Genomic DNA, 13,224 nt, shown 5'->3' with positions numbered 1-13,224 from the left:
AAGAAAAAGAACGACGAAACAACTAAGTCTTCGCGCTCCATAGTCTTCACGCGATGTCTTCTCTTTTCATAGTCTTCAATGTGAATGTCTTCACATACCACCTTTGACTTTAATGTCTTCATACATTTTTAGGGGTCATATCTGGTAGGAAAACCGAATCAATGAGGGACTTCTACCTGTGTTATCCTGCAATTCTCACAAACACATTAGTCCCTCAACCAGGTTTGTCGTCAATACTCCAAAACCAACTAGGGGTGGCACTAGATGCACTTACAACAATGGTAATGTTGCAAGTTGGTGGGTCCATAGTGTCGGCATTGTTGGGGATCGTAGCAGAAATTTAAAATTTTCTACGCATCACCAAGATCAATCTATGGAGTAATCTAGCAACGAGGGGAAGGGGAGTACATCTACATACCCTTGTAGATCGATAAGCGGAAGCGTTCAAGTGAACGGGGTTGATGGAGTCGTACTCGTCGTGATCCAAATCACCGATGATCCTAGCGCCGAACGGACGGCACCTCCGCGTTCAACACACGTACGGTTGGGAGACGTCTCCTCCTTCTTGATCCAGCAAGGTGAGAGGAGAAGTTGAGGGAAAACTCCGACAGCACGACGGCGTGGTGGTGATGGAGCTCGTGGTTCTCCGGCAGGGCTTCGCCAAGCACTACGGAGGAGGATGAGGTGTTGGAGGAGGAAGAGGGCTGCGCCAGGGGAAGGGTGCGGATGCCCTCTCTCTCCCTCACTATATATAGGGGGAAGGGAGGAGGGGGAGGCGCCCTAGGGTTCCCTAGGGGAGGGGCGGCGGCCACAGGGGAAACCCTAGATGGGTTTGGACGCCCCCACCCCCTAGGAAACTTGCCCCCCAAGCCGGGAGGGGCGGCTGCCCTACGGGTGGCGCCCCCACCTCTCCTGGTTACGTGAGATGGGGTCAGAGGGGCGCTCAGCCCCTTAGTGGGCTGATGTGCCCTCTCCCCCTTGGCCCATAAGGCCCCCCAACGCTTGCCGGGGCCTCCGAAACCCCTTTCGGACACGCTGGTCATCACCTGGTACCCCCGGAACAATTCCGGACTCCAATACCATTCGACCAATATACCGATCTTCACCTCCGGACCATTTCGGAGCTCCTCGTCATGTCCGGGATCTCATCCGGGACTCCGAACAACATTCAGTAACCACATACTATTTCCCATAACAACTCTAGCATCACCGAACCTTAAGTGTGTAGACCCTACTGGTTCGGGAACCATGCAGACATGACCGAGACAACTCTCCGGCCAGTAACCAACAGCGGGATCTAGATACCCATCTTGGCTCCCACATGTTCCACGATGATCTCATTGAATGAACCACGATGTCGGGGATTCAATCAATCCCGTATACAATTCCCTTTGTCCAGCGGTATTGTACTTGCCCGAGATTCGATCGTCCGTATCCGATACCTTGTTCAATCTCGTTACCGGCAAGTCTCTTTACTCGTTCCATAACACATCATCCCATGATCAACTCCTTGGTCACATTGTGCACATTATGATGATGTCCTACTGAGTGGGCCCAGAGATACCTCTCCGTTTACACGGAGTGACAAATCCCAGTCTCGATTCGTGCCAACCCAACAGACACTTTCGGAGATACCTGTAGTGTACCTTTATAGCCACCCAGTTACGTTGTGATGTTTGGCACACCCAAAGCACTCCTACGGTATCCGGGAGTTGCACAATCTCATGGTCTAAGGAAATGATACTTGACATTAGAAAAGCTTTAGCAAACGAACTACATGATCTTGTGCTAGGCTTAGGATTGTGTCTTGTCCATCACATCATTCTCCTAATGATGTGATCCCGTTATCAATGACATCCAATGTCCATGGTCAGGAAAGCGTAACCATCTTATTGATCAACAAGCTAGTTAACTAGAGGCTTACTAGGGACATGTTGTTGTCTATGTATCCACACATATATCTGAGTTTCCTATCAATACAATTCTAGCATGGATAATAAATGATTATCATGAATAAGGAAATATAATAATAACCAATTTATTATTGCTCTAGGGCATATTTCCAATAGGCATCCGGGGACCCGGGCTGGGTCCCGCTGAGGGCTTATGGTTCGCCGGGTTCCCCTAGGTGTGGGCCCGCGTGCCTAGGGGGGCTGTGCGCCGTCTTGTCAATCGTCAGGGCGTCGCTGAGTCGAGTCGTGTACAGTGCTCTCTGTCAAGTCGTTGCTTGCTGTTATCAGCGGCGGGGACGGGGGCACTGTAGCCACGCCGGCCTTGGTCAGCGGGTAGGTGAGGAGCACTGTTGCTACGTACCCGCTGACCAGAGGCATGGGCGGGGCACTGTCGCATCGGTCATCATTGATTGAAGCCTTGTCCCATCACACGGCCTGGATGGGACAGGTGCTGACCCGCGGCTGGATTGCGTAGCACGCCACGGGTGGTGCTGTCTTGTCGAGGAAGCTTTGGTCGTGCCGGGTTCGGCTGTCTTGCGCTAGTTGTTGAGGCCGAGTCGACGTGTCTTTCCGGGTCGGCTAGTCTGGCCGGCTTACGGGGCTTGGCCGGGTCGAGCGACCCAGCCAAGCTCGTGCCGGTATAGAGGGGCTTGCGCTAGTTGTTTTTGAAGAAGATCCGGGTTCCGTTGCCTGCCCGGTGTCCATCCCCCCGACAGAAAGGCATGGAACACTTTCCTAGAAAGAAAATTAAATTACCTTATGAATCTATTATGAGAGCCACTTATGGATTACCTACCAAAGATGGCAATACCTAGATCTATCCTTGCTTTTTATGCCTAGCTAGGGGCGTTAAACGATAGCGCTTGTTGGGAGGCAACCTAATTTTGTTTTAATTCCTTGCTTTTTGCTACTGTTTAGTAATAAATAATTTATCTAGTCTCTGTTTAGGTTGTGTTTTTTGTGTTTGATTAGTGTTTGTGCCAAGTAGAACCGTTGGGATGACTTGTGGAAAGTCTTGTTAATCTTGCTGTAAAAAACAGAAACTTTAGCGCTCACGAGAACTGCTGCCATTTTTATTTAGAAAGTGATATTTAGTTAATTCTTTTTGAAGATGATTAGTAGATAAATTCCTCACGTCCAGCAGTTTATTTTAGAATTTTGGGGGTTCCAGATCTTGCGCTGGGTACAGATTACTACAGACTGTTCTGTTTTTGACAGATTCTGTTTTTGTGTGTTGTTTGCTTATTTTGATGAATCTATGGCTAGTAAAATAGTTTATAAACCATAGAGAAGTTGGAATACAGTAGGTTTAACACCAATATAAATAAAGAACGAGTTCATTACAGTACCTTGAAGTGGTCTTTTGTTTTCTTTCGCTAACGGAGCTCACGAGATTTTCTACTTTAAGTTTTCTGTTGTGAAGTTTTCAAGTTTTGGGTAAAGATTTGATGTATTATGGAACAAGGAGTGGCAAGATACTGAGCTTGGGGATGACCATGGCACCCCCAAGATAATCTAAGGACACCTAAAAGCCAAAGTTTGGGGATGCTCCGGAAGGCATCCCCTCTTTTCGTCTACTTCTATCGGTAACTTTACTTGGAGCTATATTTTTATTCACCACATGATATGTGTTTTGTTTGGAGCGTCTTGTATGATTTGAATATTTTCTTTTTAGTTTATCACAATCATCCTTGCTGTACACACCTTTTGAGAGAGCCATACATGATTTGGAATTTGTTAGAATACTCTATGTGCTTCGCTTATATCATTTGAGTTATATAGTTTTGTTCTAGTACTTCACTTATATCTTTTAGAGCACGGTGGTGGATTTGTTTTATAGAAACTATTGATCTCTCATGCTTCACTTAGATTATTTTGAGAGTCTTAAATAGAATGGTAATTTGCTTAAATAATCCTAATATGCTTGGTATTCAAGAAAAAAACTTTCTTATGAGTGTGTTGAATTCTATGAGAAGTTTTATGCTTGATAATTGTTTTGAGATATGAAGATGGTGATATTAAAGTTATGCTTGTTGAGTAGTTGTGAATTTGAGAAATACTTGTGTTAAGGTTTGTGATTCCTGTAGCATGCACGTATGGTGAACCATTATGTGATGAAGTCGGAGCATGATTTATTTTTTGATTGTCTTCCTTATGAGTGGGGGTCGGGGACGAGCGATGGTCTTTTCCTACCAATCTATCCCCCTAGGAGCATGCGCGTAATACTTTGCTTTGATAATTTGTAGATTTTTGCAATAAGTATATGAGTTCTTTATGACTAATGTTGAGTCCATGGATTATACACACTTTTCTTCCTTCCACCATTGCTAGCCTCTCTAGTACCTCGCACCTTTCGCCGGTATCATACACCCACCATATACCTTCCTCAAAACAGCCACCATACCTACCTATTATGGAATTTCCATAGCCATTCCGAGATATATTGCCATGCAACTTTCCACCGTTCCGTTTATTATGACACACTCCATCATTGTCATATTTCTTAGCATGATCATGTAGTTTACATCGTATTTGTGGTGAAGCCACCATTCATAATTCTTTCATACATGTCACTCTTGATTCATTGCATATCTCGGTACACCACTGGAGGCATTCATATAGAGTCATATTTTGTTCTAAGTATCGAGTTGTAATTGTTGAGTTGTAAGAAAATAAAAGTGTGATGATCATTGTCGGTGTCAAAACCGGAGGATCTCGGGTAGGGGGTCCCGAACTGTGCGTCTAGGCCGGATGGTAACAGGAGGGAGGGGACACGATGTTTTACCCAGGTTCGGGCCCTCTTGATGGAGGTAAAACCCTACGTCCTGCTTGATTAATATTGATGATATGGGTAGTACAAGAATAGATCTACGATGAGATCAGAGAGGCTAAACCCTAGAAGCTAGCCTATGGTATGTTTGTATGTTGTGATTGTTGTCCTACGGACTAAAACCCTTCGGTTTATATAGACACCGGAGAGGGTTAGGGTTACACAAGGTCGGTTACAAAGGAGGAGATATCCATATCCGTATTGCCTAGCTTGCCTTCCACGCCAAGTAGAGTCCCATCCAGACACGAGACAAAGTCTTCAATCTTGTATCTTCATAGTCTAACAGTCCGGCCAATAGAGATAGTCCGGCTGTCCGGAGACCCCCTAATCCAGGACTCCCTCAGTAGCCCCTGAACCAGGCTTCAATGACAATGAGTCTGGCGCGCAGTATTGTCTTCGGCATTGCAAGGCGGGTTCCTTCTCTGAATACATCACCGAAGAATTTGAATACGAGGATAGTGTCCGACCCTGCAAAATAAGTTCCACATTCCACCATAGAGAGAATAATATTTTTGCAGATCTAATTTGCTGGCTTGTTTTGGCAGCATGACGTTATGTCATGGCCCGGTGATTATTCGAACCGTTTTCTTTAACCAGCCCCGCACATAAGAGCATCTCCAACAGAAGCGCTATATGAGTGCCGCGCGGTATAAAAACTGCTTTTAGCGCGCGCGGACCCGGTTTGAAGTCTCCAGCAGCCACACAAAAAGCGCGCGCGCTATAACTAATGCATCGCGCGCATCAAAAAGGCATCGCGCGCAGCATATTTAGTGCGCCCGATCGCGCGCGCCGCAAACTCTGGGCTGCTGCAGATGGTACCGCTTGATTGGGAACCTTGGACTCGCGCGCGCAGCATATTTTGAAGTGCCTATTGGAGCACACGTCTTCTAGCACCCTAAAAAATCTACTTGCGCGCTGTAAACCCGTTTTTTGGGCGCCACGCATTGGGCGGCTGTTGGAGATGCTCTAACGCGAGGCAGTTTTTCGACACGTCTTGACAAAGCAGAGATCGTGTCCCCTTATTACGGGATTCTCATCAATACGGGAGTGGGTAACCCAACCGCGCCATCAGTCACGGCGCTTGGGGGATAAGCAAGTTTTACCAGGCAAGTGGGGAAGCTTTGCTTTGTCCGCCCATATAAAGTGATAAGGATTCACCTTTCTATCCACGCCTTCTTCCTCCTTTGCTCATCCGTTTTCTCACACTCGAGCTCTAGCGCCCAAGTCCACACCTCCCACCTTAACCTTCTCCAACCATGTCCGGAGCGGGAGGTAGGTGGATGGTCTCCTCCGTCATGGAGGGAGACATCAAAAAGCTGCGCGGAGCCGGATACTTAGCCGCGAACATCTCGCATCGGCTGCCCGCTGCGGGACAGATCGTCCCTACCTCGGAACCTCACGAGAGGGTAGTTTTCCTTCACCACTTCCTCCGCGGACTAGGATTTCCCCTCCATCCATTCGTCCGTGGTCTCATGTTCTACTACGGGCTGGACTTTCATGATCTGGCCCCGAACTTCATCCTCAACATTTCAGCGTTCATCGTCGTGTGTGAGGCTTTCCTCCGCATCCGGCCCCACTTCGGCCTGTGGTTAAAGACCTTCAATATCAAGACGAAGGTGGTATGAGGCCAACAAGCAGAATGCGGCGGAGCCATGGTGGGCAAGATGCCCAACGGTATATGGCTCAAAGGCTCCTTCATGGAGACAATAAAGGGATGGCAATCGGCGTGGTTCTACATCACCGAGCCGCGCGACGCCAAATGGGTGGCAGCCCCCAAGTTTCAATCCGGATTCCCCACACGGCTCACTTCCTAGAAAGAGAAGGGCTTGTCGTGGGGTTCATGGGTGGAGCTGGATGGACTCCAGAAATGTATCCGGAGTATGGCGAGCAAGAAGCTCAAGCTTGTCAACATAGTCCACGTTATGCTCATCCGTCGGATCCTCCCGTGTCAACAACGGGATTTTACCTTGTGGGAGTTCGACCCGGCCCGGCACCAGAATCTAAGCGAGCTCTTTGATACGATGCACAAGGACGTCTGGAAGGTGCTGTTCAAGGGCGCCGAGGTCCCTCCTCCTCTCGCCGAGGACCGCGGACTAAGCGCAAAGCGCCTAGCATGTTCAGTGAGTTCAATACGTCTCGTAGGACATTTATTTTCCCTAGCTTAATTATGTGCGGGGTCTAATCTCCATGCCTTTGATAGGACTGGGTGGAGATGTCGGGGCAGATTAACTGTCTGACCCCTTTGCCCGAAGACACTGCGAGCGCTCTCCTGACGGAGGTGCTGACTCCGGCTCCTTACAAGGTGCCGGAGAAGACCAAGAAGGCCAAGGGAACCAAAAAGAGTTCCCGGCGCCAGGTGTTATCGGACTCATCGTCCGATAACTTTGCGGCACACTCCTCCCCCGAAGATGAGGAGGAAGAAGAAGATGCTCCCCCTCCAGGCAGGGGAGACAAGAAAAGGAAGGCCGCCCCAACTGGGGAGGCCGAAGGGTCCAAGAAGGGGAGGACTCTCCTTCCGGACAGTTCCACCGCCGCTGACGAGGGCAAAGACGAGTGGTTGCACCGGGCCAAGCCCCCGGGGAGATCGTAAGTATTCGAATACCAGAGTAACTCATAGCATTCCTTTGTCGCACTGCTTTCCCTAACACCGAACATGATTATGTAGGCCGCCGCGAACCAGCATCGATGTATCATCGGACGGCTCCCTGGGCTCGTCGGACATGGATAGCGATACAGTCCCGACCGCCACCTCCCCTCATCCTGCTGACGACGCCGAGGTGCTGTCTCAAGAGGCACCGGGTGGGGAGACAGTCCTGGAGGCGCCTCAAGGAGACCTTCCGGACTCCGGGAGCCGCGGGGATGGGGTCCCCGACAGCTCCGAGTTCGGCCCTCAGCCGAACACCGCGCCGGACCCTCCAGCGGTTCCGGGCTCGGGCAGGCGGCCTCCTTCTAAGAGGGGCAAGACGCCTGTGCCGGTGACCTGTGTCCATCCAGAGGCACCGGAAAATCTGCTGGAAGCACTTCGCAGCGCTTCCATCGACAAGGAGCACCGCACTATCATGACTGTGGTGATCCAGAAGGTTCAGTCCGCCAAGAGCGGATTGACTGAAGCCTGTGCCAGCCTTCTAACAGGCTTTGAGGTAAGTGTTTTAAAATGTAGTAGAAATGTTACCACATAGACAGTAGCCCCTGATGCTTTGTTCGGTGTTCACAAAGAAAAGCCTAGCAGAGGATCAAATAATATCGTAGGAGTCTAATATAAGTGTGTCAATATGCATTTGCAGGCTTCGCTGCTGGCGTCCGCCGCACTGACTGCGGAGGTCGCCGTACTGAAGCAGGACCTCGAGGGGTCCAGGAAAGAGCTCGGCCTTGCCAAGAGGCAGCTCGAGGAGAACAAGGGTAAGTAATACCATGTCTACAGATATGTATATATAAAAGAGGACGCGATTGCAAAATGACAGGGTCATCGTATATTTGCCAGGGGCCACGACCGAGGTGGTGACCCTGAAGCAAGCGCTAGCCAAGGCCGAAGATAAAGCGGCCAAGGAGCGCACCGAGCGGGAAAAACAAGAGGCTCGTGTGGGCGAGGTGCAGCAAGAGCTCCAGGCTCTCGTGACGAAGCACGAGGCGTTGGAGCTTGACTCGAAGACGCGAGAGTCTGAGCTTGCCGCGACCCTCGAGAGCGCAAAGAGTGCCAAGGCCGAGGCCCAGAAGGCCCTCCAGGAGATCGACGCAATGAAGAAGATAGTGGCGGGTAAGGCTTTCTATATGCAAAGCAAGCATGTAAAAGTAAATTACCGATTACTTACCCGAATCCGGAGCTCTCCAGTAGCATTCGCAGATTTGCCCCGCAGCGTGTCCAATGCCGCGCAGTTTTACCAGGCCGAGGAGGGGAGCCCAATGGAGAAGTTGTTCTGGTCTCAGTATACTGGGACCGAACACCCAATGCCTCTGAGCGACCAGCTAAAGCAGCTGGTCGAGCTGCACAAGGCGGCCGAACAGGCCATGAAGGGCCTTATAGTCCGGCTGTGGCCTGGCAACATCCTTCCGAACAGCTACTTCGGCCTGGTGAGGCGGCTTGTGGATGCCTGCCCACTGTTGGAGGTCATCAAGCGGTCCGTCTGCATCGAAGGTGCACGCCGGGCTTTCGCCCGTGTGAAGGTGCAGTGGGCCAAGCTAGACGTCGTGAAGCTGATCAAGGAAGGGCCGCCGCAGGGCAAGGAGCATCGCACCCCTGAAATTTATTATGAGGGTGTCCTGAAGGGCGCCCATCTTGTGGAGGACGAATGTTCAAAGGATGTAATATTTGAGTAAACTTGCTCGTGTGATCCTGTATGATGAAAACTTGTTTCATAGGCGCTATGCAACGCTTGTGTGAATTTAAAATATTACCTTCTGTTTGGCCGTTTATCCAATCTGAGAGATGGCTAGTCCTCGGCTTTTGCCCCCATGCCACGAGTGCTGGGGTGTTCGGGATAAACCTGAGCACTCTTGTTCCCATATTTGGGTCCTTCGAGGGAGGTGCTCAGCACAACGAACAAGGCAACCGGACTAATAATGCTTCATCACTCTCACTTAGCCATAGAATTCTATAATTTTAAATTTCGGCAAAGCCCCTAGTATTCGGAAGGCCAAATTCGGGGCACGATACACGCCTGTAAGCCGGACAGGGCCGCCCCTCGCCCTAAGCGGCATAAGTCTTTAGGGACTCGAAAAACCTCGCCGAACAGCGACCAGTCTCTCGCCTTATCATGACAGTCAGTTTTAGCTTTCTCTACTGAGGTGCTAAGCCCGGCAGAACCGGGGCACAATCACAGTAGTTCTCCTAGCGCTACCTTAGCCCATAGAGCGGAAAGTAAGGTACCAAAACATAGGAGCCGGGCAAACCCAACATTTGACCAAAGAGATGATTCGGAGCTGATGCATATAATGCTATAAGTTCGGGGTGCCGTACTTGTGAAAGTGTTCGGACTTTTCACACCATATTGTGGGGTACGTAAGCCCCTGGTGTATTGGTCGTACCAAAGTGTACGGTTGCAAGGCGTCGTTAATGAACACACACATATATATATAACAAGAATGCAATAATAGTCGTAATGTCATCCATTGTTTATTAAAAAGTTGCGTTAAAGCAGAGTGATACAGATAGTGCGATAAGCAAAGACTAGGACTATGTCCCTTCCAAGGGCAAGCTGAGGAATGATATTAAATCGAATATTTCGCTCGTTATTGTAATCAACCTGGGAATTCTGTGGTATGACGTAGCTGTCTGCCTCCTTGGTTGCTGCATCATGTGTTCGGCAATAGTGTTGCCGGACAGTGTTTCCAGAGATTAAGGTCCTGAAAAAAACAAAGAAAAAAAATAACCAAATGGGAAGCCTCTAGTGCGGTTTAAGCCGCGTCTTGGGGCGTGCCGCAGTTGTGCCCCCCTCCCCCCTGTGCCCATGGTATTTTTAATGCATAATTATATACACGCGACACGAGTTTCGCCATTGGGCTGGGATTGGGCTGGCCGCCGTATTGCTACGCGAGCTCAGATCGTGCCAGGCGGTCTATTTGCGATTGCCCCGAGCGCGCTTGAAGGTGTCCGGGCGTTGAAGCACCGAACTGGTTGATTGCCTTGAGAGGCTGCTTTGCGCTTCTGCTGCGAGGGCCGCGGTGTGCTCCTCTGTTCAGAGGGAGCGTTCTATGTTTCCATTTATTGTAATAACTCCGCGAGGTCCTGGCATCTTGAGCTTGAGGTATGCATAATGCGGTACCGCATTGAATCTAGCAAATGTGGTTCGCCCGAGCAGCACGTGATAACCACTTCGGAACGGGCCTATATCGAAGATTAACTCTTCGCTTCGGAAGTTATCCAGGGATCCGAAGACCACTTCCAGTGTAATTGAGCCTGTGGAATGGGCCTCCACACCTGGAATGACGCCTTTAAAGGTCGTTTTTGTGGGTTTGATCCTTGAGGGGTCTATACCCATTTTGTGCGCTGTGTCCTGATAAAGCAGGTTCAGGCTGTTGCCGCCATCCATAAGAATTCGAGTGAGGTGGAATCCGTCAATGATTGGGTCTAGGACCAGTGCGGCAAATCCGCCATGACGGGTACTAGTGGGGTGGTCCCTACGATCGAAGGTGATCGGACAGGAGGACCAAGGGTTGAACTTTGGGGCGACTAGCTCCAACGCATATACATCCCTGAGCGCATGCTTCCACTCCCTCTTGGGTATGTGGATCGCGTATATCATGTTCACCGTCCGCACTTGCGGGGAAACCTCTTCTGCCCTCCGGTGTGTGGCTGTCGGGGCTCCTCTTCATCATCGCTATGTGGCCCCTTGCCTTGTTTTTGGCAATTAACTTGCCGGCCTACTTGAACACCCAACAGTCCCTGTTGGTGTGATTGGCTGGCTTGTCTGGGGTGCCGTGTATTTGACACGAGCGATCGAGTATACGGTCCAAGCTGGACGGACCCGGCGTACTTTGTTTGAATGGCTTTTTCTGCTGACCGGGTTTAGAGCCTTTGAATCCAGCATTGACTGTCGTATCCTCAGTATTTTCGCTGTTAATGCGGCACTTATGTTTGTTGCGACATGACCTGCTATTGCCGTCCTTGGTATCTGAGGTACCATGGTTCTTTGATTATTATTAATGCGAGCCAGCGAGCTGTCTTCTCTCGCACAAAAGCGGGTCATAAGTGTCGTGAGAGCTGCCATAGACAAGGTGCCGGGCTAGCCACTCGTCTCGGATGTTGTGTTTGAAAGTCGCTAAGGCCTCCGCATCCGGACAGTCGACGATTGATTTTTCTTTGTAAGGAATCGAGTCCCGAATTTCCTGGCCGACTCTTCTGGCTACTAAATTATGTGGCTCAAGTCATCGGTGTTTGGTGGTCGCACATAAGTGCCCTGAAAGTTGTCGAGGAATGCGGCTTCCAGATCTTCCCGACAGCTAATGGAGTCCGCTGGCAAGCTGTTAAGCCAATGCCACGCTGGTCCTTTGAGATTTAGTCGGAGGTATTTGATGGCGTGTAAGTCATCACTGCAGGCCATGTGGATGTGGAGGAGGAAATCCTCAATCCATACTGCGGGATCTGTTGTGCCGTCGTATGATTCAATATTTACAGGTTTGAAACCTTCTGGGAATTGATTTTCCATTACTTCGTCTATGAAGCATAAGGGGTGTGCGGCGCCTCTGTATTGGGATGTATCGCGACGCAGCTTGAATGGGTCTTGCCCGCTGTGTTCGGCCCGGTCGGATTTGCTTTTACTGTATCCGGTGTGACATTTATCGTCTCGCAGAGTGGTGCGCCGTCGTGATCCGTAGATCGATCTTGCATGCTTTGCTTTATCCTCCAATATGTCTCGCAGGTCTGGCGTATCTCCCCATGGCTTTTTATTTGAATGGCATCGGGGTGGAGGCTGAGCTTTTGGCTGGAATGCCTCTCTATCGCGGCCACGACGTGGCCGGTCAGCCGTATCATACGCTTCTTCCTCCAGTCGGGGTAGTAATCTGCACTTTGGGTAATTCTTGGAGGGGCGCTCGAGTTTATATTCCTCGGCAGCGAGGACTTTAGTCCATCTGTCAGCTAGCAGATCTTGATCAGCTTGAAGCTATTGTTGCTTTTTCTTCAGGCTATTTGCCGTGGCCATAAGCCGGCGCTTGAAGCGCTCTTGTTCGACGGGATCCTCTGGTATGGCGAATTCACCGTCGCCGAGGCTTGCCTCGTTTTCGGAGGGGGGCATGTAATTGTCATCCTCCTCCTCTCCGTCTGCCACTCTCTCAGGAGAGCTGGCTCCTTCATCCTCCTGCTCTAAATCTTGCTGGATGGGACTGTTGTTGCCTTCGGCACTATCCGGGTGTTATTATCTCCTGCGCCGGTATCACCACTTTTGCTTTGGCGGGACTTAGAGCGGCGTCACTGACGTTGGTGCTTGGGTTGCTTCTTGGAGGGGTCATCCTCCGCTATCTCGTCTCCATTGCCTTTGTTGGGTGTATCCACCATGTATATGTCATATGACGAGGTGGCTTTCCAGTGCCCTATAGGCCCTGGTTCATGTTCATCTCCTACATCGTCGTCCATACCGTCGATGTCTTCGGAGTCGAAGTCGAGCATGTCGGTTAAATCATCGACAATGGCTACGAAGTGGGTGGTGGGTGGGCGTCGAATTTCTTCATCGTCTGCATCCCAATGCTGTTGGCCATAGTCCATCCAGGGCTCTCCTGACAAAGAGAGAGACCTTAGTGAATTCAGAATGTCACCGAAGGGCGAGTGCTGAAAGATATCCGCGGCGGTGAATTCCATGATCGGTGCCTAATCGGATTCAATTGGCAGGGGCGTGGATGGTTCGGAGTCCAGAAAAGAGTCCAGCACCTTGGAGTCACGGGCTGCGCAAAGGGTTAGGCTGGTGTTCGGCTTGATCGCCGTTGAGACTGCAGCCCCTGAGGCGGTGTCTA

The sequence above is a fragment of the Triticum dicoccoides genome, chromosome 7A (assembly GCF_002162155.2).
Source record: "Triticum dicoccoides isolate Atlit2015 ecotype Zavitan chromosome 7A, WEW_v2.0, whole genome shotgun sequence".
In the NCBI taxonomy this organism is placed as follows: Eukaryota; Viridiplantae; Streptophyta; class Magnoliopsida; order Poales; family Poaceae; genus Triticum; species Triticum dicoccoides.
The sequence above is the reverse complement of the archived record's forward strand: the minus strand, read 5'-3'. Positions refer to the sequence as shown.